We start from the raw sequence: 22591 nt of genomic DNA, 5'->3' as shown, positions 1-22591 counted from the left end.
GTTCTCCTTTCAAAATATCAAGAGAAAGAAACATACCCCCAATATAAAGCACCATACTTTCCTTTTTCCTTCTTGAAAGAGAGAAAAGGAGAGAGACAGACAGATAGAACAATCAATTCAGTGTCCCACTTAGTTGTACACCCACTGATTGGTTCTCACACGTGCCCTGACCAGCTCTAACCCAGAACCTTGGGTTCCAGTCAGCGACCTTAGCACTCTAGAAGGACGCTCTACGCTTTATCTACTACCCCAGGGATGAAATATATGTTCTTAATATGACACCAGCTACTCCAAAGGACAGACCTATGAAACTAGATAATAGACTTTAACTATGATAGCTTCCAAATTGTAAAATGTTTGGAAAGGTTAGCATTCATGCAACAAACTGGAAGTCAAGACTCCTCCACACTACATGGAACAGGATGCAGACAGAGGTGAAAGATGCTAAAGCTACATCTGTATCTGCTTGGGCACAGCCAGGGGTGACCCTGTCCACCATAGGCATGAAGGCAGCGAAGGACCACTTTGCTGAAATGACCTATCATGCTTAGAGCCTAAACTCAACCTCATAAATTAGCCACACAACGGCACCTGGACACTGCCTGAATATGTGACAGACACTGAAAAACGGCGTGAGATCAGCAACAGGACGGCGAGAGGGACACCAGATGAACACTGTCTATTCTTTTCATATAAATAGGTGTGTTAGGTAAGGCCACTGTTAATGCTGCAAGAACTTTAGCAACAGCAGGGGACAAGAGAAGTGCCAGTGAAACTGATTCCAGGGCCAGAGAGCATACGCCCAGCTTAAAAGGTATGTCAAAACGCAGGAACACTAATAACAAGTCCTGGTCTTACCTCTGAGGTATGTAACTGGAGTATTAGTTCCAAAGCTTCCAATGACATCGGTTTAAAAGACACCCCACATGATTGTAAAAAGAGCTAGAGAGTAATTTATTGTGAAAATACAGAATAGGTACATGTGAGGCATCTTCATTGTATCATAACATACCAGAAGAAGAAAATCTTTATATATAAAAATAGCAAACTCTTGAAAGTAACGCAGTTGGGCCGGGCCCGGCAGGTGGCCGAAGTGCAAGTACTCCCCCCCACCCCCGTGGGACTCCCTCCCACGCCGTGCTGCTGGTGAGTCCGAGCCCGTGCGGTGGCTGGGCGGGGGCGGGGGCGGGGGGTTCAACCACCGCGAGGAGACAGGCCGCGGTGGACACTCGGGTTTGGGGCTGCGGGCCGGGGAGTGAGACGAGCTCCCTAGACGGAAGAGGGGAAAAGCCGAAGAACTCCGGTGGGCGAGCGAGATCAACAGATTTGGGCGGGAGAAAGCTACCTGGCAGGGCTGGGCCCTGACGTAAAGGATGCCGGTAAAAAAGGCAGGAAACCCAGGACAGGTAAAAGGAGCAAGATAAGGCTAAAAGCAGTATGTCAATAAAAGTTTCCCTGACCGGGAATCGAACCCGGGCCGCGGCGGTGAGAGCGCCGAATCCTAACCACTAGACCACCAGGGAACACTGGGTAGAGTTTCTTACCTGCTCCTCCTGAAGAGAGGTCGCCAGGCCATTCGTTCCGAGTTTCTTCAATGCCAGTTACTCCTACCCTCCCAAATACAGGTACCAGCTGCCCCTGCCGCCCACGTGCCCTCACCCTCTTCCTACCTCTGACATCCTCAAAATCCTATGCACTTCCTCCTCCCCCACTGGCACGCAGCCGCGGGCCCTGCGCCCAGGTCGCAGGGTCCTGCAATGAAGCTCCGCAAAAAAATAGCACCCTATTGCGTTGGCCGGGAATCGAACCCGGGTCAACTGCTTGGAAGGCAGCTATGCTCACCACTATACCACCAACGCTGCATTGAGAAACTTGTCCAGAGACCTTGATCCCAACTGGTACCACAGCGGGGAATCTCGGGCGCGGGCAACCGCTGCCTTCGCCTCCTCGATCCACTGCGCGAACCCCTTGTCGCTGTCTTCGTCTGCCGACCCGTCGCCGCTGGGGGCGCTCGGCTCCGGGCTGCTCCCGGGCCTTCAGCTCCACGCCGCAGCCGCCCCTGAGCGCGCGTCTCCAGGTCCCAACTCGCCAGTGCACTCCTCCGCGGGGTGACACTGCCCGCACCCACAGAGCGCTCGCCCGCCGCCCACCAGCCAGGGCAGCTGTGCGTCAAGTCACCAGGATTCCCTTCCACCCGCCACTTTGAGCGGCCGCTGGGCAGGAGCTGCTGTGGCGGGAGGGGGGCCTCGGTGGGCTACGGCGACAGAGCGCCCTGAGAGAGCGGATGGGGGGTGATACTGGGGAACAGGAGGAACCAGTTAGGGCCCCGAGCCTGACGCAGGGCAGAGGGGCGATAAGGGAAGGGGTCCACGTGTTCAACCTGCTGGAGAAGAGGGCGGCGCCAGCCACCAAAAAGACTATGTCGCCTCCCCGTCGGGGAATCGAACCCCGGTCTCCCGCGTGACAGGCGGGGATACTCACCACTATACTAACGAGGACAGCTGTTGTGGCTCCAGCCACAGGCTGTGCTATGTGTAACAACCTACGCCTACTTCTGTCTTTGACGTTTCATCCAGTGCAGGTGCCCGGTACTTGCCCTGCCTGACGCTCGACCACCTGCGTCCTCAAACAAAGCAGAGGCGCACGGGAGCCCGAGACTGACCCCCAGCCTGTCCTACCCGACCCCGACCCAGGTAGCGCTGAAAGCTCCGAGCGTGCGCGGACTACCGCCTCCAAAGCGGGGTCCGCGCCGGGAAGAAAAGGCCCGGAGGGCAAAAGGGGAGGCGAGGAGGAACAAGCGGGCGCGCGTCGTGCGCGGCCCAGTGTGAGTGAGGGGCCGTGGGCGGCCGAGCTGGGCCGCTGGGTTGTCCTTGCTCCACGTCCGCCCACAAGCGTCCGGTCCGTTAGAGCTAGACAGTCCCCACGTCAAAACGAGGGTATGGTTAGTCCCATAGGGTCTCAGCCATATGAGCTATCTCAGTCTCCCCTGGAGGCGTGGGTTCGAATCCCACTCCTGACAACTGCTTACCTTTTTGCATACTCCTGAACAGTACCCATCGGAGCCCTTTCCCTCTTTGCAGCCGATCCCTGGCTGGTACCTGTGGGGCCTTTGCGAACTCAGGCCTATCCACCCGTGGCCGAGACCTGGGCTGGCAGAAAGAGCTCATAGGGAAGCTCCACCCCGTCTGCCAGAGCGCTCCCCCTCTGCTCCTGCCTACAACCCACGCACCACAGCGGGACCCCGAAAAAGAGCCATGGGCCAGCGCAGTCCAAAGTCCGTCTATGGGCCTGTGCGGGACACTGCATCCCCTGCACTGCCCAGCCACCATCTCCCACCCCTCAGTTTTCGGCTGGCGCCCGCCCTCCCTCCCTCACCCCACAGGGGCAGGAAATCCAGGCGCCCAAAGTCCTTTGAATCACGCCTGCGAATCGCTGAAGAAAACGTGTGGGCTCACTGCTCCCGACACACGTCACTTGCCCTGCTTGGGATCCCGAAAGGCCAGGCTTGGCCCTGCTCCTGGCCTCCTCTGGCTGCACCAACAGTCTTGTGGCAGCCCTGGATGGCAAATAAAGCGCAGGTGGGCGGGCTGAGTCCTCTTCCCTCCCTCTGGCCCTCATCCCTCGTCTATGCGCTGCGCCCTTGGTGTCTCTGCAGCCTCTGTTTCATGTCACCCATCTGCCTCCTGCTCAAATGGAACAAGGTGCCCGTAGTGGGTAGTGACCAGTGGCAGGCAGCCAGTGGCCAGGCCCGCTGGGCTGGCACATTGGTGATGATTGTCATCGTTGTTGGGGTGATTCACTGGTAGAATTTTCGCCTGCCAGGGGCGGGAGGCCCGGCTTCAATTACCCACCCATACTACTCATCGTCCCCTTTTGGTCCTGTTTGTCCCTCCCACCCCAGCTCAGGCTTCCTCTTAGGGCACTTGTCCTAAGGGACTCCACTCCCACTAGCCCCGTGAGTTCCTCCAGCACTACCATCCCCACACCTCTCAGTCCTAACACCTCCTACAACTCATACCTCCCTTGTTCCTCCTCGTCACCCTGACACTGCTTGAGTCACACACCTTTCACTACAAGGAACACCACCATGCACTGCTTATGACCGGCACCCGCATACTCCCATCCCCACCTCTCCTAGCGCTCTGGCCTGCCCAACCCCACCCTCCCAAAATTACACCGTGTTGGTACAACCAGGAGCCATGGCTCGATTGGAGTGTGGAAGGCCACCCGTGGGTACAAACACCTTCGTCCCTCACTCTCACCCACTCACCCCGAACATGTGTGCTAGTGCAAGTCCGGGAGGGACGTGACGGAGCTTTCATGTGCCGACCACGAGGGCTCCTTTGCACCACCAACCAGCAGTCCACTCTGTCACCTATCTGCCTTCACTTCTTCTCACCAGCTTAGCTGCTGGGTGTCCCCGATCAGCTTCCTCTAGTCCCTGCTGTCTGACATCGGCTTTTGCCCCATGGTCCAGCTCTCCCGACGTCGTGTCCAGATTCCTTTCCACATCTCTGCCTTTGGGGCGCCACCATGCCGCAGTCCACTCCCATCCAAGCCCGAGAACACAAGACACCTGTGGGGCCCCATCAAGGTCTCATGGGGCACGCAGCCGGACAGGTCTGGACCGGACCCTGCAGGCGGCGGGAGAGCCACCATAGCGGCGGTTGGCAGGAGCCTCTGGGTGAAGCGCCGCTGGCTCGGGCAGGTGGCCAGCTTACAGGTGTAGGTGTCCCTTTCATCACTGCCCCGGCCCCGCCCCGGTATTCCTTCCCGAAGGGGTAGCCTGTTCACAGCGAGGTCTGTCCCGCCCCACTCGGTGCTGCTCGGAGAAGGTGCGGGGCGGGCCTGGGGCTGTGATGTGTGCTGGTGGCAGCCACTGCGAGGTGACAGGTCGCCCTTGGCCCTAGGGCTGAAGGACCCGGGAGTGAGGCGAACTCGGAGGCTGAGAATGGAAAACGTGGAAGGCCTCAGGTGGGCGAGCAAGGACAAAAGGTTGCCACCAGAGGCAGTTGCCTAGCAAGGCAGGGGCCTAACCTGCAGGACCGGGGCGGGGAAGAAAAGGGGTTCCCTGACCGGGAATCGAACCCGGGCCGCGGCGGTGAGAGCGCCGAATCCTAACCACTAGACCACCAGGGAGTAATAGACAACGCATCTGGCCTGTTTCTCCTGCACACAGCGCCTCCAGGATACCCACCCCGTCCTTCCTTGGCTCCAGCCCTGTGCTTTTCCAAGTCCAGTGTCCACCCCACCCCCCACCCCCGGTGCTCGCCTTCTTCTGGCATGTGGCACCCTCAATACATTGTACACTGAAAAACAGACGCATGCACCAATAGAAAAAAAAAATTGAGAGCCCTAAAATATACCCCAATGTTAACAGGTGAATAATTTTCGAAAAGAAGCCTAAAATATACAGTCAAGAAAAGAAAGCCTCTTCAACAAATGGTACTGGGAAAACTGGAAAGCAACATGCAAAAGAATACTACTGTTTATCCTCATATACAAAAATTAATTCAAAATGGATCAAAGGCCTAAGTATAAGACCTGAGACAGTAAAATACATATTAGAAAATATAGGTACGAAAATGATGGACCTCCTTCTTAGAGAGAATTTTACATATTTGACACCAAAGTCAAGGGAAGTAAAGACAAAACTAAATGGATGGAAGTATAACAAAACAACAACAAAAAACCCAAAAACCAATAAAACGAAAAAGACCACCAACTGAATGGGAGAAGATATTTGCAAACAACAACTCCAACAAGGGGTTAATATCCAAAAAATACAAAGAACTCATAGAACTCACCACCAAACAAACAAAAAATGGGGAGAGGACCTTAAATACCTTTCTCCAAGAAAACATTCAAATGGCCAATAGAGATAAGTAAAGATGCTCAACTTCACTAGCTGTTAGGGAAATGCAAATTAAAACTACAATGAGATATCACTTCACACCTATGAGAATGGCTATTACCAACAAGACAAGTACTGTAATAATAAAAAGGAACACTCATTCACTGCTGGCAGGAATGTAAACTGATACAGCCACTATGGAAAACAGTATGAAGGCTCCTCAAAAAATTAAGAATAGGTACCATAGGACCCAGCAACCTTTCTTCTGGTATCTACCTGAGAAGTTTGAAAACATTTATTCATGAAGGTATATGCACCTCTATGTTTACTGCAGCACTACTCACGTTGACGAAGACATAGAAACAACTGAAGTGTGCTTTGACAGGGGATTGGATAAAGAAGATATGGTACATATATACAAAAGAATACTACTCAGCCATAGAAAAGATGAAATACTGCCATTTGTGACAACATGGATGGATCCTGAGAATATCTTGCGGAGGAAAGTTAAGTCAGACAAAAAACGTTAAAAACCAGATTATTTCACTCACATGTGAGATGTAAAACTGAAAGCAACAAAAGAACAAACAAGAAAAATAAACAAATAGAAACTCATAGGCACAGATAACAGTATGGTGGTTACCAGATGGAAGGTCGGTGGGGGATATAGTAATGGGTAAAGCGGATCAAATATATGCTAAAGGTTGGTTTGACTTTGGGTGGTGGGCACACAATGCAATAATAAAGATGATGTATCCTAGAATTTTACGCTTGAAATCTAGATAATCTTGTTAACCAATGTCACCCTAATGAATTTAATTTTTTTTTTTTTTAATGCATGCCTCGCACTGGCCCATGTTGCTCAGTGGGTTCGAGTGTCCTCCCCCAAGGTCGCAGGTTTGATCCCCTGTCAGGGCACGCACAGGAAGTGACCAGTGCGCAACTAAATGGAACAACAAATTAATGCTTCTCTCAGTCCTCAGTCTCCCCCCCCCCATTGTCTCTCTAAATTCAATCAATAAAAATAAAAAATGTGTGTCTCATCCCACAATTACATGCTAACGGCGCCTAGATTCCAGAGCCAGGAGGGCTCAGGTCGCACACCCCTGAGGTAAGAGGGCCCTGGAGCCCTGCAAAATATCGGAACCAAACTCCCGGCAAATGCTCGGAGACTGCTATGCTCTCCAGTACAGCACCAACGCTGCTGGAGAGGGTGAACCCGACCCTCGCCGGCACTGGTGATTGCTGCGGTTGAATCCTGCAATGCTACTGGTTCGTCCTTGGCTCTGAGTTGCCGTGGGTGCACCGAGGCCCTCCAGCTCTCGTGGGTGCTCTCCCTGTCCCGCTTCTCCGGGTCCCTCGGTTCCATGTCCCGTTCGCTCTCACTACCCACGACTTGCGACAGAGGGCGGAGCCAGTGACGTTAAAAGGATGTATCGCCTCCCTGCCGCGGAATCGAACCCAGGGAAGGGTTCTAACGAGGAAAACCAAGATGATATCGGATCCGGACCCTTCTGTAGCTGATTACCGAGGTTTGCTCTGCCATCCAAGTTAGATTCGTAGTGATACGACACTGAACCGACCCCTTCCTGTAATAATGCAGCGGAGGAGCGCGAGCCAGAGACTGACCCGGATGAGCCCGACCATCCCCAATCCCGACCCCGACATGAGTGGTGCGGAAAACTCCGAGTGAGCGCGGCCAATGGCCTCCAACATAAGGGCTGCGGCGGAAGAAAGAGGCGCGAGAGAGCAAGTGAGGCCGCGAGGAGCAGGTGGACGCGCGTCATGCCGCTTGTCCTTGCTCCTCCTCGACTTGCTCGAGTCCCGTCGGTGGGGCACCCAGACAGCCGCTCCACGGGCGGGACGTCAGGTCCAGAGCACTGGTGTAGCTCTCGGGGCCCAGCCAGATGAACGGGTAGGTGGCCAACCTCGCCGTCAGGATGGTCCACCGGTCTAAGAAGCTGCGTTCAGGTCACGATCTCCCCTGGGGGAGGGAGGTTCTGCTCCCGAGAACTGCTCAGCTTTTTGGCTCCCCAAATAAAAACTTGTCCCAGGCCGATCCACACCCATCTCAACCCCTTCCCACCTTACAGTCAGTTCCTGGCTGCCTCTGCAAACTCCAACCTGCACCTCCCACCCTCGCTTCACCGCCTACACCTGCCTTCCCTCCCACACTCCAAACCCGCAGAAAAACCAGGGGCCCAAGTGACTTTGGGTCTTGCCTGGGGGGTCGCTGAAGGGAATGTGTGCACTCAGAGGCTCCCATCACACGTCGTCTGCCTTGCTTGGGATTCTGCAGGGCCGGGATTGGTACAACTCCTGGCCACCTATGGCGACACTGACATTCTTAAGGTGGTCCTGGATTTCCCAGAAAACGCAGGATGGGTTGGCAGGGTCCATCTCAGTCCCTTCATTCTCTTTGCATCACATCCAAGGACCACAGAAGTGTCTGCAGCCTCTGTTTTAGGTCATCTATCCACCTCATGCTCAAATGAAACAGGTTCCAAGGAAAGGCTTGATAAGTGAGTGACCTGCGCCTATAGAGGACTGCTCTGAGTGTATGGGTGGCTCAGAGATAGAATTCTTGCCTGCCACGTGGGAGGCCCGGATTCGATTCCCAGCCCATGCAAGTTGGTGTCCCCTTTTGATTCTGCTGCTCCCACCTACACCCCCTCCATGGGGACAAAACTGTGCCCTAGAGCAGTGGACCCCCACCCCCGAGCCTCGGACTGGTACCAGTCTGTGGGCCATCTGGTACCAGTCCGCAGAGAAAGAATAAATAACTTACATTATTTCTGTTTTATTTATATTTAAGTCTGAACGATGTTTTATTTTTTAAAAATAACCAGATTCCCTCTGTTACATCCGTCTAAGACTCACTCTTGACGCTTGTCTCGTAAGTTCGACAATTACATTTAAAAATACCACAGTTTTTACGCCAGTTGCATAATTTTATTTTGTGCATTTATCTGTTCCACCCTAAAGGCCGGTCCATGAAAATATTTTCTGACATTAAACCCGTCTGTGGGCCCTGGCCGAGCGTAGGCCTGGCGTGCGGAGGTCCCAGGTTCGATTCCCGGCCAGGGCACACAGGAGAAGCGCCCATCTGCTTCTCCACCCTTTCCCCTCTCCTTCCTCTCTGTCTCTTTCCCTCCCGCAGCCGAGGCTCCATTGGAGCAAGGATGGCCCAGGCGCTGGGGATGGCTCCTTGGCCTCTGCCCCAGGCGCTAGAGTGGCTCTGGTCGCAGCAGAGCGACGCCCCGCCCCGGAGGGGCAGAGCATCGCCCCATGGTGGGCAGAGCATCGCCCCTGGTGGGCGTGCCGGGTGGATCCCGGTCGGGCGCATGCGGGAGTCTGTCTGACTGTCTCTCCCCGTTTCCAGCTTCAGAAAAAAAAAATACAAAAAAAAAAAAAAACTGCTCTGTGGCCCAAAAAAGGTTGGGAACCACTGCCCTAGAGCCAAGCCCCCATTACACAACACCTCCCTTGTCCCTGTTCATCACGTTGAGACTCCTTGATTCACACCTTTCACAAGAGGGAACACCACCGCCAACTGCACATGAATGGCACCAGCTCCTCCCATCTCTCTACCTTTCCTACCACTTTGGCTCTCTCTAACCCCACACTCCCAAAAGTACACCGTGTTGTCACAATTGTAGCCATCCATAGGAGATGGAGACCACATCCTCTTGGAGGAGTCACAAGATCAACATGGTACACAAGTAGGTACAAAATAATTCCATGATCTCATGTCAATGCACCCCCCATTTCCCTTCATCCTGCTCAGCTGCGACACTGGCGTGCTGCTTCACCAGTAAAACCAACTCCCTGGAGCCCAGAGTGACCACCCACCACAACCACCAACAGCATAGAGTCCGCCAGGACCACCACCAACACCCAGTTCACCCCCTTCAACACTTCTTGCAACATCACCACCTCCACCAGCACCACTGAGCATCCTCTCTCTCCTCACCCTCCCCATGTACCACAAGGACACCTGGCACCTCCTCAGACTTCAGGCCCACAGCCAACCCCTGTTAATTGAGTCATTTGGCCCTGCCCCTGTACCCTCAGTGTAAGACTACCCACAGGCACAAACATTGTTATCCCTCACCCTCACCTATACACACTCACCCCTAAATGTAGGCAAGGCCTGGAAAGACCTGTCTGCAGTGAGGAGAAGCTCTGGTGTGTATGGACACTAGGGGGTGGGGGGGGGAGGACTACTTTGCACTGGCGACGACGTGGGTCTGTCCAAACAGTGAGCTGAGGATGCTGAGTGTGCCGCCGGCAAGTGGGTGCTGCTCCTCTGCCAGGGTGTCAGCCTCTGAAGAAAGCAATATGTGGACAGGGTGTCAGCCTCTGAAGAAAGCAATATGTGGACAGATGTCAGACTCTTGCCGATGAGGGCGAAGGAGACTGAGGCAGGGAGTCACCTTCAGGAGCACCAGAGAAGAGAAGGAAAAGGACGGGTGGATACAGGGGTGAGGTGAGGGACTGAGACCTGGGTAGACACGCAAAGGTGTGGCAGGCACAAAATGGGATGGTGGTAGGAGTCAGGTCTCCGTGGTGGGTGCGTGGGTGGAAAGGGTCCGATGTGCTCCCAGTAACATTTGTTTTCTTTAAATTTTTTAAAGTTGACAAATGGATTTGAGAGAGAGAGAATAACATCAATTTGCTGCTCCACTTACTTATGTATTCATCGGTTGAGTCTTGATGTACCTTGACAGAGGATCTAACCTGCAAACCGGCCATATAGGGAGGACCACCTGAGCAACCCAGCCAGGGCTCTTGGTATTCTTGCCACTTTGGGGTAAGATGGACAGCTCTGGGGGTGCAAGCTGAAGACGATGTTGGCCTACAGTCCACTCTGTCACCTCTCTGCTTCCACCTCCTCTCACCAGCTTGGTTCCTGGGTGTACCCGACCAGCTTCCTCTAAGTCCCTGCTGTCTAACGTCGGCTTTTGTCCTGTGGTCCAGCTCCCCGGACTTCGTGTCCAGATTCCTTTCCACATCTTCGTCTTTGGGGCGCCACGGTGCCGCGCTCCACTCTTATCCAAGCCAGAGAGCACAACACACCTGTGGGGCCCCATCACTGTCCCACGGGGCACGCAGCCGGACCGAACCGGATCCTGCGCGGCGGGAGGCGCCGCGGGTTCGGGCAGGTGGCCCGAAGTGCAGGTGTAGGTGTTCTTTTCATCACCGCCCCGGTCCCGCCCCGTACTCCTTTCCGAAGGGATAGCCTGTTCACAGCGAGGTCTGTCCTGCCCAACTCGGTGCTGCTCGGAGCAGGTGCGGGGCCGGCCTGTGCGCTGGTGGCAGCCACTGCGCGGAGACAGGTCGCCCTGGGCCCTAGGGCTGAGGGACCCGTGAGTGAGGCGACCTCCGGAGGCGGAGAAAGGAAAACGTGGAAGGCCTCGGGTGGGCAATCGAGACCAAAAGGTTGCGACCGGCGGCAGTTGCCTGGCAGGGCAGGAAGAAAAGGGGTTCCCTGACCGGGAATCGAACCCGGGCCGCGGCGGTGAGAGCGCCGAATCCTAACCACTAGACCACCAGGGACTGCTGGGAGGAGACTTTCTGGCCTGTCACTGTTAAACGCAGAGGGCTCCAGGTCAGGCGCTCGGAAATTCTTTGATAATAGTTATTGTCTGCTTTTTCTGTCCAGCCAGCTTCCTGTCACCCCTGCCCACCATCTACCTGCCTCCGACACCCTCAAAATGGTATGTGCCTCCATCTCTCACAATCACACGCAACCGTACGCATGGCCAGGGGTCCAGCAGCTCCCGCACACTCGCGTTGGGCCCGAGGGCCGTGGAGTTTCACAAAAACACCTAGCTGCTGCGTTGGCCGGGAATCGAACCCGAGTCAACTGCTCCAACGCTGCAGAGCTTCTGCAACTGTGGTCCCCACTGGCAGGCGCGCAGGAAATTGCTCCTGCAGCTCCCAGTGGTGCCATTTCCCCACCCCCCCACCCCCGGCTGTTCTTGTCCACACCCCGACCGCCTTTGGAGACGCTCTGGCTGACACGTTGCGTTTAGTCCCTTGGTTCCACGCCGCGGCTGCCTCCGGATCCCACGTCTCCAGCTCCCCGGTTCACCAAAGTTCTCCGCTGGATGACACTCCCCCCACCGCGTCACGGTCGCCAGGAGCCCCTTCCGCCGGCCACTTTGGGCGGCCCGCTGGATAGCAGCTGTTTGTGATGGGAGAAGGGCCTCGCTTGCCTGCCGTGACAGAGCGCCCTGGGGACCTGGGCCTCGAAGAATGGCGGAGTGGCGAAAAGGGAATGTATATTTAAACTGCTGCAGGGAGAGCGCCGCCAGGCACCAAAAGAAGCCACGTTGTCTCCCCGTCGGGGAATCGAACCCCGGTCTCCCGCGTGACAGGCGGGGATACTCACCACTATACTAACGAGGACAGACGCCCTTGCTCATGCTCCGGATCCCCCTACAGAACACAGCCCTGGCACGTCACCCAACTGACATGAAACCAACTGCGCCTTCTACCAAAGCACCAGGAAAGCCAGACCTATACCGACCCGAAACCGAACCCATCTCGACCCCGACACGGGTGGCGCTGAAAGCTCCGAGTGAGCGCCGCTTATGGCCTCCAACGCCGGGGCCGTGCCGCGAGGAAGGGGCCCGTGAGTACAGGTGAGGACGCGAGGTAAAGCAGGTGGGCGCGCGTCTTGCTGCGGCCCAGTGTGCGCGAGGGGCCGTGGGCGGCCGAGCCAGGCCATTCGGTTGTCCTCGCTCCACGTCCGCCCGTACGAGTCCGGCCCTTTAGGCATTCAGACCGCCGGCTGACGGGCGACCTCCCGACGAGGGAACCTGTGTTCCGGCACGGTACAGTCACGTGTGCGGAAAGTCGCACTAAGGAGTAGTCAGGATGGCCGAGCGGTCTAAGGCGCTGCGTTCAGGTCGCAGTCTCCCCTGGAGGCGTGGGTTCGAATCCCACTCCTGACAGCTGCTTAACGTTTTGGTTTATCAAACACAGCCACGTGTCCCAGGCCGATCGCAGCCCCGTTCCCTCTGCAACCTCCGGCCTTATACCTCCCCACCCTCGGTTTTCCGCCGGCGTCCCCCTTCCCGCAAATACACCTCACGAGAAGAGAGCAAGAAGCCCAAGGGACTTTGGGTCTTACCTGGGGGTCGCTGAAAGGACGTGTGCGCTCAGCCACTCCCGCCACACATTGCCTGCTCTGTTTGGCATCCCGGCGAGAGCCAGGCTTGGTCCAGACCTTGGCCTCTTCTTGCGGCACCAACAGTTTCGCGGCCATGAACCACAGAGAAAACGTAGAATGGGCCGGCCGAGTCCGCCTGTGTCCCAACATCCCTCCATCATCTCTGAGCTGAGCCCTAGAACCTTTGACATACTTGGAATCTCTCTTTTAGATCTCCCGTTGGCCTCCTGCACAAATGGAACAGGTGCTGATAGCAAGTAGTGGCAGAGGCATGGGGAGAAGGAACTAAGGACGCATGGGTGGTTCAGTGGTAGAATTCTCGCCTGCCACGCGGGAGGCCCGGGTTCGATTCCCGGCCCATGCATCTCACTGAGAACTTTTATAGGGTGTTTAGGATTCCGCCTTCCGCACCTGTCCTGCACCCACGGGCTCTTCCCACCACGCTCACACTTTTCCCTTTTGGAACATTTTTCCTGTCCCTTATCACCTACTCACCAAATGACTTATGCCTTTCACTACAGGGAACACCACCGTGCACCGCATGTGACTGGCGCCTGCATACCCTGAATCTCCACCTATCGCGAACCACCTTTCCTAGCACCCTGGCTCACTTCATCCCGGCATTCCCCAAGTTACACCGTGTTAGTACAACCGGGAGCAAGAAGGTGGCCACACTTAGGCGACAGAGACATCGCATTCTCCTGGAGTCACAAGGACAATATGGTGCACAAGTAGGTGCAAAATAATTCCACGATCTCAGCTCAACGCACATCCCGCTCAGCCGCAACAGTTTCAAACACTGTCCAGCTGCTCCACCGACAAAATCGACTCCCTGGAGCTCAGCGTGACCTCCACCAACACCACCAGCCGCCCCCACCACCCCAGTTTCCACCAGGTTTTACCCGGACTGCCGGCCCTCCCTCTCGCACCACCCTCAACGCAGACCCCCGTTTGCCGCGGACCAGCGCGGCTCGTAATTCTGGATCTTGTGGGAGAACGGTGCGGAATTAAGAAAACAGACTCATTGAGAAAAAGGGATGGATCCGGAGGCCTCTTCAATGCTGATGGCAATATTCCAGTGCCCCATAGCCCCCCTTTGCTTTATTATATACCCATATGCAAACAAGGAAGTCCTTGATACAAAGTTACACATCTGAGGCAAAAACAGGAACTCTCCCAAGGCATCAACAGGAATCCCCCCACCATGCATAAGCGAAATCAACCAACATCTGAACAAAGAGTGAGAGGAAGGGCATGTATTGTAAATTGCTTCCAGCAACTTAAGCAAGCAAATGTAGTGGATGCAAATACTCAGCTTCATAGCCATTTGGAAGTGGTGGGGGGAGAACTTAGCCTTTTGCTAAGCCTCGAATTTACAAAGGCTTTTTACCACTTGCAGTCTACAACAACTGTTTATGGAGTCATTCGGTCCCCCAGTGAGAGGCCACCCATGGACACAAATGCCTTCATCTCTCTCCCTTACTCACCCACACTCAACCCCAAAACGTGGGCAAGGCCTGAAGGGAAATGTCTGTGGTGACACGGAGCTCCCATATGCCGACGGTGCAGGCTCCTTCGCACCTGTGAGCGGGCTCTGTTAAAACTGGGACAATGAGTGTGCAGCTGGCAAGTGGGTGCCGCTCCTCGGCCAGGTTCTCATCTGCGAAGAAAGCAGTACGTGGACAGAGGTCACACTCTTTTGCCAAAAGAGGCGAAGGAGGCTGGGCGGGAAGGAGACCGACCCGGGCAAGTCACCTTGGGGAGCATCGGCAGAAGTTGGGTGTATATAGGGTTGGGGAGAGAAACGGAGACCTGGCTAGACGTGCACGGTATGGCGGGCGCGGAATGAGACAGTGGTGGACGTCAGGTCTCTAGGTGTGTGGGACGTGGTGAGCAGGGACCGAGGGAAGTGCTCTTTAAACATCTTGCCACTTTGGGATAGGGTGGACAGCGTTGGGCATGCAAGTCGAACACGATGTTGACCAGCAGTCCACTCTGATTCCACCTCCTCCCACCAGCTTGGCTGCTGCGCGTCCCTGACCAGCCTTTCCCATGTCCCCGCTGTCTGACGTCGGATGCTGCCCCTGGTCCAGCTCCGGGGACGTCGTGTCCAGATTCCTTTCCACATCTGCGCCTTCCGGACGCCACGGCGCCGAGCCCCTCCCAACCCTGCCAGATAGCACACGTCATCCATGGGGCCCATCACTGGCCCACGCGGAAGCAGCTGGTCAGTCCGCGGCACGCGGTGGGAAAGCCGGCATAGCGTAGGCAGGCAAGAGCCTCCAGCCGCGGCTCCGACTTAAAGGTGTAGGTGGGTGTCATTTCCAACACCACTCCCAGTGCTTCCCGTTACTCCCTCCTGAAGAGGTGGCCTGTCCCAGTGAAGTTTGTCCCTCCCTATGCGGTGCTGCTGGAGAGCCCCAGCACGTGCGGTGACCGGCCTGGGGGGGTGTGCTCGTGGTTACAACTGCGGAGAGACAGGCCGCGGTGGACCCTCGGGTTTGGGGCTGCTGGCCGGGGAGCGAGGCAAGCTAGGAGAAAAGTTGCGAGCTTTGGCAGAAACGCGGAAGCAAACGCACTGGGAAACTTGGTTGGTGGAGCGAAGAAGAAGAAGAAAAAGATGGCTTCCCTGACCGGGAATCGAACCCGGGCCGCGGCGGTGAGAGCGCCGAATCCTAACCACTAGACCACCAGGGAGCGACGTAGAGAGGTTTCTCCGTGAGCCTCCTGCACACAACGTCGCCTTGACACCCACTCCACTCAAGCTTCTGGGCGCCAGTTCCTTGCTTTTCCAAGTCCAGCTGCCTGTCGCCCCTGCCCACCAGGTGCCCCCTCTGTCTTTCCGTCTGCGGCACCCTCAAAACACTCCACGCCTCCTTGTTCCACATTTGCACTTACCCGTGCTCCCAGCATCTAGGGCCCAGGACTCCAAGGTTTTCGGGGTCCATTCCGTAGGTCCCAGGGTCTAGCAGCTCCCGTACGCTCACCGGGCAGGAGGGCTCTGGAGTCCTGCAAAATATCAGCTTTAGCGTTGCCCGGGAATCAGCTGCTTGGAAGGCAGCTGTGCTCACCACTGTACAACCGACGCTGCACAGCCCAATTCTCCACGCGGGAGATGCTGGTCCCCACTAGCACGCGTGCGGAGAATCCCGCCGCCCTCCTCAGACACCCAGCTCCCCACCCGCGCCAGCCCCACGTCGCTGCTTCCCTCGCGCGCCGGACAGATCGCCTCCCGAGGGCGCTCTCGCTGGCCGGCTGTTCCTGGTCCTTCGGCTCCGCTCCGCAGCCGCCCCCAGGAACGCACGGCGAGAAGGGGCAAACTAGACAGAGAGAGGAACCAGAGACCAGAAAAAGGAGATGGAATGCCTCCCCGTCGGGGAATCAAACCCCAGTCTCCCGCGTGACAGGCGGGGATACTCACCACTATACTAACGAGGAGAAGTCTGCCCCTGGCCCCTCTGTGGGTGACTTACGACGCCTTGCCTAACGTGGGTACCTGCCGCTTGGAGACTTGACATTGAACCGACCCTGCCGAAAACTCCGAGTGAGCGCGGCCTGTAGCTTCCAGCTCAAGGCCCGCTGGGAGGACGAGGCCCGAACGGGCAGGGGGGCCGCGAGAAGGAGCAAGCAAGTGGGCGCTCCTCATGCTGAGGCCCAGAGTGGGCGAGCGGCGGAGGGCAGCCGAGCCAGGCCATTCCGTTGTCCTTGTTCCCCGGCGGTTCGCTTGAGGACCGTCCGTTGGGCACCCAGACAGCTGCCCACCCGACGGACGCGCGTCTGTCCAGAGCACTGAAGTTCCGCGGGGTCAGAGGCACGAGAGCCGGTACAAAGCCCACCTCCTGGACAAGGTTGCCAAGCGGCCTAAGGTGCTAGTTCAGGTTGAAGTGTCCCCTGAGGTCGAGGGTTTGAATCCTACCCGAGTTTCTGGTTCGCCAAACAAAACCATGTGTCCCAGACCTATCCACACCCATCACAGCCCTTTCCTGCTTTGCAGTCCATTCCTGATTGGCATCTGTGGGGCCTCTGCAAACTTTGACCTGCCCACCCGCGATGGAGGCTGGCGTGGTAGGTAGAGCCTGGTAGGGTGCTCCAGCCCACCTGCCAAAGGATCCTTCTAGCCAACATCGGGCACCAGAGCAGGAGTGACCATTTCCGGCCAATCTGTCATGCTGTGGTTTTGCCTTCTGTAGAGAGCATTTGAAGGTACCATCTTGGTATTTCCACTATTTTCTTTCTTCTTCCCGAGATACCCTGAATTTGCCAGCCATCGATTTTGAGTGGGATTGATCCCACCACTGACTTCAGGAGTAGGCCTGAACTGGTAAACTAAGCAGCACATCCCTTCCCCTTTATCTGTTCAGTAACAAGCTCTGGGAGAAACACTTTTCCTGCTGGAGGTGAATCAGGGAACCTGTAGTCCAAGTCACTAAGAGCATTTTGAGAATATGAGTGGACGCCCTGCTTGGAAGGGCATTCACATTGAGAAAGAAGGACCAAAAGAAACAAAGTAGTTGTGAGGGCCTGTACCAAGACTAACCTGAAGACCAAATCCACTTAGGAATGTGAGGTAATGTTTCCCTTATTATTTAAGCCAATTTATGGGTTTTCTGTTAGAATGGCTCAACTGTATAGACTTTCTACTAATCTCTGAGAACTCAGTACACTGACATTTCTGATGTCTCTCAAGGTCTATACCTGCTCAACCCATGTCACCTCAGCCCTGGTGCTCTCATCTACTGTCCCCAACTCCCTCTCCTTATTCACACACCCCCACCCACCCACTTTCTCCTCTAGGCTCCTGCCAGATTCTAGCTCCTGGATCAGTCAGCCAGCACGGTGCCATTCAAGTCCCCTAGGTATTTGCATCATTCAACAAAATGTTAGTGTCCACGGCTGTTTTACTTATTCTTTCATCCTCTCTTCATTTCCTAATTCCTTTCTCACCAGTTTCATCCCGAAACTGTCTCTTCTCCTGTCTCCCCAGATATTTTCACCCCACACCATTGAGAAGATGAGGTCATTTGACCTCGGCTGTCATGTTTCACAAGGTGTCCGGGGTCCTAAACACCATCCACACATTCTCTCACTCCTGCCTCTGTGGTCGGTAGGTCCCCGCTCCCTCCTGTTCCCGCGGATAAGGTGTAGTGTCGATAAAGACCATGCACAGCCTGATGTTAATTGGCTGTCAAATTTATTTGGCTCTGTTTCTTTGTCTTGACACATTTTAAAAGCCATTTTACACTTCCCTCATGGCGGCGTTAGAAAACTAAATGGGAGCGAGTGGGAAAGGGTGGAAAAAGGAAACGTCAGTTCTCCTTCCTCTGCACAAGGAAATCCCCAGTTTTTCCCTGTCGTGCGTTTCCTTCCCTGAGAGTCCCCTGAACTGTCTGTCACACAGGTCACTCCGGGTCACCAAGTGTGTGGAAGAGTTTCCCCCACACCCAGCAATTCTCTGTGGCACCGCTGGGTGTCCTCCAAATTAACTGTGGGGGAGTGTGTGAGTAGTGACAGAGACTCCCAGGAAAGAAAGACACAGGAAGGAGAAAAGTGAGTTTTTTCTCGACGAGTGTCTCCTAAATTACGTGTTGGCAAAGGTAAGGTGTATTTTTATTGTTTCCTGCTGCCTGTCGCCAGTGCCATTTTCCTCCGGCCCCGGACGGGGGCGCTAAGTGCCCGCGGCGGCGGGACCGGGGAACCACGCTCCCAGCTAGGGGCCCCACCCCGCAACTCAGGGGTTACCGTAGACGAGCACGGAGGGGCCGGGAGCCCAGCAGCGCACAGTGCAAGCCTTGTGGCTGGAGTAGGCAGGGACACAAAGATGCAGGGTATCCGCCTGTCAAGGCCGATTTCACTGCACCACCTGCCCGTAGTTTCCGTAGTGTAGTGGTTATCACGTTCGCCTCACACGCGAAAGGTCCCCGGTTCGAAACCGGGCGGAAACAGAAGAGAGTGTATTTTTGCCTGACTCTCCCGGAAGGAAAACCGCCCTTGCCCACTCCATGAATGGTCATCGGTCCCGACCTGGACCGGACCCTGAGAACCAAGGTCGAGTTTGGAAGGGGACTGACGGTGTCCCTGAGATTTCACAGCTGGTGCCCGGCCCCACGTGACGACGGCCCAGCTTCCCGTATCCAGGGGACCAGCTGGACCCAGCGCAGGCGGTGGCGCAGCCACTCCTGCTTGCTCGGCCTCCTCTGCCTCCGCCCAAGCTGCCACCACCCGCCTGTTCTCAGTCCTGAGGATGGACAGTTCCTCCCTCCCGTCAGTCCCTCCCATAAAGAATCCTAAAGAATCTAATTCTAAATCAGGTGGAAACGATGTATACTTTCTTTCCATTAAAAAGTTATTCTCAAAAAAAAAAAAAAAAAGTTATTCTCACAACCCAAACCCTCCCTCCAAAAGTGGGCGAACACTTTGAACAGACTTCAACAATGATAAAGGGATAGCCAAGGATCCCATGAAAAGATGTTGACCATCAGGAATCATGAAGGAAAGGCAAATCCGTGCGGAGATATCCCTACACACACAACCAGCCCCGGTTGTCCAGGACTCTCACATCGCTGGTGGAAATGTAAAGCGGCACACACACTATGGCAGGGGTCCCCAAACTATGGCCCGCGGGCTGCATGCGGCCCCCTGAGGTCATTTATCCGGCCCCCACCGCACTTCCGGAAGGGGTACCTCTTTCATTGGTGGTCAGTGAGAGGAGCACATTGACCATCTCATTAGCCCAAAGCAGGCCCATAGTTCCCATTGAAATACTGGTCAGTTTGTTGATTTAAATTTACTTGTTCTTTATTTTAATTAATTATTTTTATTTATTTTACAGAGACAGAGAGAGAGAGTCAGAGTGAGGGATAGACAGGGACAAACAGGAACGGAGAGGTAAGAAGCATTAATCATTAGTTTTTTCGTTGCGCATTGCGACACCTTAGTTGTTCATTGATTGCTTTCTCATATGTGCCTTGACCGCGGGTCTTCAGCACGAGTAACCTCTTGCTGGAGCCAGCGACCTTGGGTCCAAGCTGGTGAATTTTTGCTCAAACCAGATGAGCCCACACTCAAGCTGGCGACCTCGGGGTCTCCAACCTGGGTCTTCCGCATCCCAGTCCGACGCTCTATCCACTGCGCCACCGCCTGGTCAGGCTGTTATTTTAAATATTGTATTTGTTCCCATTTTGTTTTTTTACTTTAAAATAAGATATGTGTAGTGTGCATAGGGATTTGTTCATAGTTTTTTTAATAGTCTGGCCCTCCAACGGTCTGAGGGACAGTGAAGTGGCCCCCTGTGTAAAAAGTTTGGGGACCCCTGCACTATGGGAACAGTTAAACGACCACAATATGACTCAGCCACTCTCCTCCTAGGTATTCACCAAGAGAAAGTAAAGCACTGGCCATACATCAGCTTATACACCAGTGTTCATTACCTACTGTATTTGTCTGGAAACAACCCAAATGTAAATCAACAGGTGAAGATAAATGGTGGTATATCCATACAATGAACTACTACTCAGGAAAAAAAAAAGGAACAAACTATTAATACACACATGAAGCCCAACCAAAAAAAAAAAAAAAGTGCTATATAACGACACTTATATAAAATTATAGAAAATGAAAACTATAATGACAGAAAACATATCAAAGGTTGCTTGGTAAGCGGGAAGAGAATGGCAGGTTAGGAGGATTTGAAAGAAATTTTTTGGGAGGTGATGGATATGTTCATTCTCTTAACTGTGTAGCAGGGCTACATTCAGACTTTCACTGGCCCTAGGCACTTTGATCTTCACAATCCTTTCCATCATAAAAACTTATTTATTTATTTTTATTTTTTGCATTTTTCCAAAGCTGGAAACGGAGAGGCAGTTAGACTCCCGCATGCACCGGACCGGGATCCACCCGGCACACCCACCAGGGGGCGATGCTCTGCCCCTCTGGGGCGTCACTCTGTTGCATCCAGAGTCACTCTAGCGCCTGAGGCAGAGGCCACAGAGCCATCCTCAACGCCCGGGCCATCTTTGCTCCAATGGAGCCTCGCTGCGGGAGGAGAAGAGAGAGACAGAGAGGAAGGAGAGGGGGAGGGGGAGGGGTGGAGAAGCAGATGGGCGCTTCTCCTGTGTGCCCTGGCTGGGAATTGAACCTGGGACTCCTGCACGCCAGGCCAACGCTCTACCACTGAGCCAACCGGCCAGGGCCCAAAAACTTTTTTAATAATAAAAATATTTTAAAATATATGAATATAAAATAATTTACAACTGCATTAGTATAAAAATTGTTATATGAAATATTTTCTTTGCTATAAAAGATTTTATTATTTTCTTTGAATTTAAAAGAACTTTTTTAAAAAGTAAAAAGCATTTGAATTTATAATAAATTAAAACATTTCATGGGTGTTTATATACTGTGCCTAATGGACAAGTCAGACTTTGTGAGGATGGTATCAGGGGTCTCACATGTGTCAAAACATAACAACCTGTACATTTTAAATATGTCCAATTTATTGTATGTCAAGTATGCTTTAATATAGGTGTTAAAAATTGTTTTTAATATTTCTCAGGAAAAAAAATAAACATATTTGAAGCCTATTCTGGATAGTCATACATTTTTTAAGTTTCTTATTTAAATGTTTGTACAAAACAATAATATATATTTGCAATATTAAATAATTTGGGGGTGAATCTCAGGTACACTGTTAATCTCAATTCACTGCCCTCTATCTGCATGGAGGGTACAAGACTCTTAGACTCTTGCTTTATTTGGTCTTTTTTTTTTTAACAGAGACAGAGAGAGAGTCAGAGAGAGGGATAGACAGGGACAGACAGACAGGAACGGAGAGAGATGAGAAGCATCAATCATCCGTTTTTCGTTGTGACACCTTAGTTGTTCATTGATTGCTTTCTCATATGTGCCTTGACCTCGGGCTTTCAGCAGATGGAGTAGCCCCTTGCTCGAGCCAGCAAACTTGGGTTCAAACTGGTAAGCCTTGCTCAAACCAGATGAGCCTCCGACGCTCTATCCACTGCACCACTGCCTGGTCAGGCTGCTTTATTTGGTCTTATTATTTTATTTTATCCTTGTTCTCTACTCCCACCCCCTCTCTAATGTGTTTCATATGTATCTTGAATTTGTATATATCCTTGTAACATGTGTAGTTATTTTGTGAGTAATTGTTTCTTGATTTTGTCTGTCATTTTTTCACACAGGAGTGGGACTTTCTGGTCTATCTATATTGCTTTGTACACATTTAGTCCTTTGTTCCTAACTGTTGTAAATAATTTCATAGTGAGCAGCCAACCATTTCACTTCTCTTTACCCCAAGATGGACACCAGGCTGTCTCCCACTCCCTATGATGACAAACAATGCCATCATCCATTCCTTATTAAACAAACATTTATAGTGTGCCTCCTGCGTGCCAGGTACTGTTCTAACCTCTAGGGACTGAGTAACAAAAAGAGACAAAAACAATCACCTGCCTGGTGTTTACATTCTAGTAGTGAGGTAGACAATAGGATAAAGTACATACTGTATTTTGTTCAATGATTATAAGTACCAAGGAGAA

At 53.7% G+C, this 22591-nt stretch overlaps 10 non-coding genes across 10 annotated transcripts; 3 read left to right on the top strand and 7 right to left on the bottom strand.

Annotated features, from left to right (window-relative positions):
• Nucleotides 1-1451: 1451 nt before the first annotated feature.
• On the bottom strand, nt 1452-1523 carry TRNAE-CUC (transfer RNA glutamic acid (anticodon CUC)). The gene has a single exon. It is a non-coding gene; the product is annotated as a tRNA-Glu (tRNA).
• A 264-nt stretch (nt 1524-1787) lies between these two features.
• Nucleotides 1788-1859, bottom strand: TRNAG-UCC (transfer RNA glycine (anticodon UCC)). Its single transcript has one exon. It is a non-coding gene; the product is annotated as a tRNA-Gly (tRNA).
• A 567-nt stretch (nt 1860-2426) lies between these two features.
• On the bottom strand, nt 2427-2498 carry TRNAD-GUC (transfer RNA aspartic acid (anticodon GUC)). Its single transcript has one exon. It is a non-coding gene; the product is annotated as a tRNA-Asp (tRNA).
• A 2569-nt stretch (nt 2499-5067) lies between these two features.
• Nucleotides 5068-5139, bottom strand: TRNAE-CUC (transfer RNA glutamic acid (anticodon CUC)). The gene has a single exon. It is a non-coding gene; the product is annotated as a tRNA-Glu (tRNA).
• A 6202-nt stretch (nt 5140-11341) lies between these two features.
• Nucleotides 11342-11413, bottom strand: TRNAE-CUC (transfer RNA glutamic acid (anticodon CUC)). The gene has a single exon. It is a non-coding gene; the product is annotated as a tRNA-Glu (tRNA).
• A 783-nt stretch (nt 11414-12196) lies between these two features.
• TRNAD-GUC (transfer RNA aspartic acid (anticodon GUC)) lies at nt 12197-12268 on the bottom strand. Its single transcript has one exon. It is a non-coding gene; the product is annotated as a tRNA-Asp (tRNA).
• A 465-nt stretch (nt 12269-12733) lies between these two features.
• On the top strand, nt 12734-12816 carry TRNAL-CAG (transfer RNA leucine (anticodon CAG)). The gene has a single exon. It is a non-coding gene; the product is annotated as a tRNA-Leu (tRNA).
• Nucleotides 12817-13327: 511 nt separating this feature from the next.
• TRNAG-GCC (transfer RNA glycine (anticodon GCC)) lies at nt 13328-13398 on the top strand. The gene has a single exon. It is a non-coding gene; the product is annotated as a tRNA-Gly (tRNA).
• Nucleotides 13399-15659: 2261 nt separating this feature from the next.
• TRNAE-CUC (transfer RNA glutamic acid (anticodon CUC)) lies at nt 15660-15731 on the bottom strand. Its single transcript has one exon. It is a non-coding gene; the product is annotated as a tRNA-Glu (tRNA).
• A 3172-nt stretch (nt 15732-18903) lies between these two features.
• Nucleotides 18904-18976, top strand: TRNAV-CAC (transfer RNA valine (anticodon CAC)). The gene has a single exon. It is a non-coding gene; the product is annotated as a tRNA-Val (tRNA).
• The last annotated feature ends 3615 nt before the right edge of the window (nt 18977-22591 follow it).

Source organism: Saccopteryx leptura, chromosome 2 (assembly GCF_036850995.1).
Source record: "Saccopteryx leptura isolate mSacLep1 chromosome 2, mSacLep1_pri_phased_curated, whole genome shotgun sequence".
NCBI lineage: Eukaryota > Metazoa > Chordata > Mammalia > Chiroptera > Emballonuridae > Saccopteryx > Saccopteryx leptura.
This window is presented reverse-complemented; position numbering and strand designations above follow the sequence as displayed.